The sequence below is a fragment of the Rhinatrema bivittatum genome, chromosome 11 (assembly GCF_901001135.1).
Source record: "Rhinatrema bivittatum chromosome 11, aRhiBiv1.1, whole genome shotgun sequence".
NCBI classification, from domain to species: Eukaryota; Metazoa; Chordata; class Amphibia; order Gymnophiona; family Rhinatrematidae; genus Rhinatrema; species Rhinatrema bivittatum.
Genome location: NC_042625.1, coordinates 56,716,611 through 56,724,021, shown reverse-complemented (window position 1 = coordinate 56,724,021; position 7,411 = coordinate 56,716,611).

The following is a 7,411-nucleotide window of genomic DNA, read 5'->3' as shown; positions in this document are numbered from 1 at the left end:
AGCTCATTTAAAATAAATCAAAGACATTTTTTCACTCAGTGCATAGTTAAGCTTTGGAATTCATTGCCAGAGGATGTGGTTACAGTAGTTAGTGTAAAGGGGTTTAAAAAAAGGTTTGGATAAGTTCCTTGAGGATAAATCAAGGAACTTATCCAAGCAATAGTAGCTTGTGATTTATCTAATGCTTGGGTACTTGCCAGGTTCTTGTGACTTGGATTGGCCACTGTTGGAAACAGATACTGGGCTTGATGGACCTGTGGTCTGACCCAGTATGGCATATCTTATGTTCTTATGGAAGTCACAGAAAGGATGGGATCACAAAAATCTAAAAGATCAGATTGTACATTTTGAATCAGCCCTTCTTGGAATCAGGGGTTTTGGGGAAGATGAGCATAGCTGTAATCATCCTAAAAGATTCTATCTTCCTTTTTTTTTTGTTTGACTCAGTTACCTCCTGCTCAATCAGAACCAGCCTTATGGGGTCATGAGCCCTCATTTGAAACTACCTAGATAATCTTTTTATCCCCTTCTCAGTTCAACCATCACAGGAACAGTTCCCAGACAGGGGTCACAAATCATTACTCCCTTTGGAACCCAGCTACCATGGACCATATTGTCTGGTCCACAGGTTTTTCCATTGAGCAATAATTGGGACTCCATTCCTCCCCAGGGACTGTGAATGCTGCCTCTGCAGCATCCTTCGCCCTAGCCGGCTTAGGGAATAGGACTCTGACTCAGAGATTGATCACAACTCCTCTGCATGGCAGGGCACACTACACTATTTGATCGAACCAGCCCAATACACTATTTTCAAGCTGTGATAGTAGTTTTATTATCCAGTACTAAGCATATACACAGTGGGTGAGAGCAACATTCAAACACCTTAGAAAAATAATTCATAAGCAGCAAGAATTTTTCAATGGAAAGATTGAAAGTCTCAAAGGGAGTAAGTAGACTGAGGAATAACATAGGGAGATGCACAAGGTAAAATAGATAAAATACAGTATTGGAATTCGAGAAAACAGTGGTGAGGAAGCAAAGGTAAAGCTGGCGATCAAGTAAGAATCTATATTACCACAGTTGATTGGGATAATGGACAAGTGAGAAAGGACCTGCAGATCTTTCTGTTGTAAGTTTGTGTGTCAGTTCCAGTGACAGAAGAGAGTTGTTAGTTTTCCCTCTTCAGGAGAGATTCCTCCCTTCTTGGATCATAATGGTTACCATTTTTTCATCATCTCCACTCAGTGATGTGTTTAAGATCTCTGCCTTCCAATGTTGGTGGAGCCGATTTTGTTCCCCTGCAATGGCATCTACATCAGCTATGATGCCTCAAGTCCGCAAAAGCTGAAATAGCAACTTGCATCTGCTGCAGGTAACTAACTCAACTACAAAGTTCTTTAACTGGGCTACACTTTATATGAAAGTAAAAGGCACTTCTTAACATGATCCTAATTACAGCTTAAAAGACAGGTCTCCCTTACATTGGCTGAAGAAGGAGCAGGTCGTCTTTAGATCTGGAAGCCCTCAGCTCTCTGGGTTAGGGAAGTTCCTATTTCATGCGGAAGAACCAGGCCCTTTCAGATTCTGGTATAGGTTTAACATTCATTTTGCAGCTTTGTGGACTGATGCTCTCCAGGTATGCAGAATCATTTTGAGCCATTTCTCAATCAGACATGTGTTTTTGTGCTGTACTAGACCCATAGGGACCTTCATTTTCGGTTTACTGATTTTCACCCATAAATTTCTAGACTTTTCCCCAAAAGTGAAAATTGCTTTAAACTGATTTTCACTTTAATTTTGTGGAGGCAGCATTTCCAAACCTCCCTGAAGCCAGAGCAGGTAGAACCAACTGCTGTATTCATGGACCACCTTCCCCCACGGCAGCCAACACTCTCCTAAAGGAGAAATGAGGAGCCTTGTAGGCTCAATTTTGCTGCCCTCGTTTCCAAGCGCTTGCAGACTCAATTCTGATGACCTTAACTCCATGTGCCTGGGAAGCCATTGCTTAGGTGAAAGCTTTCCCGAGACACACGATCACACAGAACTGAGGCTGCATAGTTCCTCTTGGCTCCCCCGTAGGATAGCGTGGCTGCCATCAGAAAGGCCTGGGCCAAAGGTTTAGTTCCAGGAAAGCATCAGAGGTAGAGCCTGGCTTCACAGTCACCTACTCAAGCATAGATGAACAGCAGCTCCCCCCACCAGAAGCCAGAATCCGTGGCTCAGCACAAACTCAGAAGTGCAGCGTAGGCCCTGCACTGCAGAGCACGGAAACACGAGCATGCTGCTGAAAATGGCGGGAGGAACAGCCTTCACTCACCACAGCCGGTAAGAATGATTAATGTTTGGGGGGAGGAGGATTTTGTGAGGGGGAAGAGGGTGATTCTTGGGGGAGGGGGAAACATTTTTGGAAAGAAGGGAGACAATGAAAGAGCAGATGGAGAGTGGGAGAGAAAGGGGAAAACGCTGGGGAGAGCGGTAAAGAGATCTGGATCACCTGAAGGGGATGTTTTATAGGCAGGTTGGGGGGGGGGGGGAATGGCACAGTGTGAGGTTTCTGTTCCCCAAAATAGATTCCAGTATTCTCCCAGAAAAATGATTAAAGTTTTTTTCCACTGATTTTCTCCTGTTTTTGTTCTTGTCAAAATAAACCCCAATAAATTCCTGAGAAAAATAATTATAAAAACTGAAAATGAAGGTTCCTATAGTCTCGGTACCAGAACACCACTACAGCCTCCCCCCACCAGCACAAAAAAAAACCATTTCACAACACACTATTTGATAAAACTGTATTTTTTTTTTTTTACAGATATTTGAACACTTTGTTACAAAACTGTATAGTACTAAATTTATTTATTTTTTCCTTTAAATCAATTGTCTTTTTTGGTCGGTGAATAGTTAAATCTTTGTGTGCAACTCCCATTTATTCACCAGGGTCTGTGTTAGTGATTCTTACCAATTATTTCAGTAATGGCATCAGACACGCTCGACAGAAGACATGACTTAAGATAAATATATTAGTAAATAAATATTCTGAGAACATATTTCCATAAATGAAATGGGCCACTATATATATACAGAATATACAGAGTCCTTTCTTAGCCTTACAGTTACAAAAAATGGTAATGCTAGAGAAGTCCTTTTAACCTTATTACACATCTTTACACCAAATTTTATAGCAAAACTTTTTTTAAGTGCTACATAAAAAAATAATTAAAAAAAAGAAGACATCTTTTTTAAGAAAAAAAAAAAGTGCCTTGTGGACCCAGCAGGATGGGCTGAGTTTCCGGCAGCGGTATAAAGGTGTTTCTTCTGTTTATAAGAGCCCTCATGGGAAAGCAATGGAGGACACAGAGCAGCAGTGGGAGGGAGACAGCTGACCTGGCCATGGAAGAGCAGTGGGTGGTACCCAACATGAAAGGCAGTGGGAGAGGGGCTTTTAGCTTTCATGCTCATGAGTGAGGGCAAGTATTATAAATCCAGAATCTCATGTTACTTTGGGAGCTCTGAAGAACTAGCAGTCATAGGTAGCACAATCTTGTAAAAATAAAAATATTTAATTTCTTAAAATGACATAATACATGCATATATATATATATATATATATATATATATATATATATATAAACACACACACTCACAAGTATATATAAATAATTGCATATACATATGTGGGTGTGTATATATATATATATATATATATATATATATACATACACATACATACATACATATACACACACACACACACACACTATACAATATGAACATTTTTCCCTGTAATGCTCCAGTTCACTACTTGTATATAATTGCTATGCCTATATATTACATAAATCTCTTTAACAATGGTCACAGATGAAGCCCAAAATAATCTATGGAATTCCTTTCATTATTTCATAGTTACCAACTTAGGGTCTGATTCAACAAGGTGTTTTGCTATTAACGAAGAATGGAATAAAAGTGAATTAGGCCTTTAGTGTGCAGAACAATCTGGACAGTGTGTGCAGATGGTTAAGGAGTCATGTTCACAGGCTGGTAACCTGCCATGCATGACCCAACAAAGCTGAATATCCTGAATGCATGCGCAGTACACTACAGGAGAGGTGGGGTCCAGGCCTAGTCACAGATCAGGTGGGTGGGACAAGACATGTTTTGTAGGTTTAATAGTTTCACTCCCAACCTCAGTGCAGCACATGGGCTTTGTGGTGTCACCAAGCACAATAACTGGCACTACTTGGAGACTGGCTAGTGAAAGTTTACAAAATGAATCCTTGGCCCTATGAACAGTCTACTCTATGAAGAAATTAGCAGCAAAAGATCAACTAGATCCTACAATGAATAAAAACACATTTATGTTTATATTTGCATCAAGAGCTTTACCACCATCCACCCAAATACTTGTCCTGGCTTGGGGTTTGAGACCCAGAAGATAAATGAAGAGCAACAAACACTGAAAGCTCAATGTAAAAAACGTGAATAAAAAATGTGAGCTGAAATGAAGTTCACATTTTCTCTCTCGTGGTTAAAAAAAGCAAGTTCACTTCTGATGCAATAAACTAATGGTATGCAAATACATCAGGAGTTAAGAAAAAAAGGCACACCAACAAAAATGTGCAGCAAGTAAAACGATTTATGTGCAAAAAAAGTAATTGTGCATAAAATATGATTTATGCCTATAAATTATTTGTACACAAACTAAAAAGTTGCACTAGCTAGGTGTAAAGTTGGGGAAGGCACAAATCTGTTGCATGAGCATCTATCATTACGAGAGCTTTTTGAAGAGGCACTTAAAGTAGCACAAAGGTCACCATCATGCAAGCGTTCAGTGAATGTGCTACTGCTGTCAACTCGTGCTTTTCTGTATTTGTGCAAGAGCAGCTGGCAACAGAACTGTTGGCCAGGCAGGAACCGCAGATAAGATAGAGATTGAGGGTCTTATGCTGTAAACTGGAGAAGCAGGAGACACCAGCGATAAAGCAGAGTTGCTCACCTATAACAGGTGTTCTCAGAGGATAGCAGAAGATCAGTCCTCACATGTGGGTGACATCATCCGATGGAGTCTAGTGCGGAAAATTTATGTCAAAGTTTCTAGAACTTTGACTGAGCCTCACTGAGCATGCCCACTCATGCATTATATCATGCTGCCATGCAGGGTCCCTTCAGTCAATTACAATAGCAAATGAAAAATATAACCATGAAATGGAGACCCAACTCCATGGGGAGCTAGATGGGTCTTCAGAAGACTAACATCCTGCTGTCCTCAGCAAACACCTTTTACAGGTAAGGCAACTCATGGGCGACAAGCAGGATAGCAGTCCTTACACATGGGTGAATCCCTAGCTACAGGCAGCCCTCCAGCAAAAAGGGGAACAAAAACAGTGCCAACAGGCCAACAAAAATCTGATATATACCCTAAAAGGGGGGGGGGGGAGGCTGACAGAGGCAGCCTAAACAAAAACAATGGGCCCCTAGGTGGGAACAGAATTGGGTTCTACATACTAACATAGTAATGACGGCAGAAAGACCAAATGATCATTCTAATCTACCCAGCAATTTGCTTATGATAGTAACTGCTGCTCTGTGCATATTACTCCCATGCGATTTGTTAAGGGTAGTAACTGCCGCTCAGTGCAGGTTATCCCCATGCTTTCTGTTAAGGGTAATAAAAAGTTCCGGAGGACAGACTGGTCAAACCTGCTGTCACGTCGGCATCCCTGTCCAAGCAGTAATGCAATATGAATGAGTGGATGGAACTCTACATCGAAGCCTTTCAGAACTATGGGGAACCGAAGTAAATGAGCCACTGACACTGCCATGGCTCAAACAGAATGAGCTTTACATGGCCCATAAAAGTTGAGCCTGCCTGGGCATAACAGAAGGAGATGCAATCTGCTAGCCAATTGGAGAGTGTCTGCTTGGCAACAGCGATCCCCACCTTACTCTATGGGTTTCTGTCCGCTCTAGATAGAAGGCAAGGAATTCTTGCAGTCCAAACTGTGCAGGCCTTGTTCACCTTGGTGAGCATGAGGCCTGGGAAAAAATGTTGGAAGCACAACTGACTGATTAAGATGGAATTCTGACACCATCTTAGGCAAAAAATTTAGGGTGCATATACAAGACCACCCTATTATGAAAAACACAGTGTAAGGTGGGTAAGTCACCAAGAGCTGAAGTTCACTGACTCTGCGTGCTGAAGTAATTACCACCAAAAATACAACCTTCTAGGTCAAGTACTTCGGGTCACAGGAATGCATCAGCTCAAAGAGAGCTTTTATCAGTTGGGACAAAACCAGGTTGAGGTTCCATGACAGAACAGAAGGTCTGATGGGAGGCTTCAAATGAAGCAGACCCTGATAAAAGCTGTACAGACATGAGATTACATTCTGTATGGTAATGATATACGCTAACTGAATTAAGATGAACTCTGCAGAGTTGGTCTTAAAACCAGCTTCAAAAAGATGTAAAAGGTAGTCAAGCAATTTTTGTGTTGAGCAGGAAAAAGGGTCTAGGGCCCTTTGCTCACTTCACATAGTAAACCTCTTCCACTTCAGTCCACAGGACTTTCTGGTGGAAGGCTTTCTTGAAGCTAAGAGAACATGAGATCTTCAAAAAGGTCAAGAAGTTTTATTTATTTATTTATTTAACACTTTTTTATACCGACCTTCATAGTAATAACCATATCGGATCGGTTTACATTTAACAAGGGTATAACTGTAGCGTAACTAAAGAAAATTAAACAAAAGAAATGAATAAGGCAAAGTTACATTCAACAAGGATAAGGAACTTGGAAGCTTATGTAGCTGGAAGGAAGTAAAGGTGGTAATAATTAAGGAATACAATAGAGGATACGGGTTAAAGCTTAAAAGTGCTTTAACCTAGAGGTGCCATAGTCCATCGTTCATGAAGATCAAAGGCCATCGTCCAAGTAAGAGAAGGGCAACTAGTGATTGTCTGGGGGATCCCCGAAAGCTTGGTGAAAGAGCCACGAAAGCCACGAAAAAGCCACGAAAGCCATGAAACCCGAAAGCTTGGTGAAAGTTGCAGAATCAGCCTCTCAATATCCAGCAGTGAGCCAGAGGACCTGGAGATTGGAATGCCACAATCTGCCTTTATTCTGAGTGATTAGATCTGATGAGTCCTCAGTCTGATCAGTTTCTGAATGGACAGCCCCGAAGGAGTAGAAAAAAATCTGTCTTGGCCAATGGGGGTCTATGTGGATCTTCCCTAAGTCTTTGCGACCAATGGAACTGGAGGACACTCATACAAAAGTCCCTGGACCCAGTGGAGGGCGAATGTATCTGAGGCTAGCTGCTGAGCGCCCTTTGTAAGCAAAACAAAAGAGTGTGTCCTTCCTGTTCCAGGGAGTCGTGAATAGGTCTACCTCTGGGGTATCCCACAGTCGGAAGATCTGATT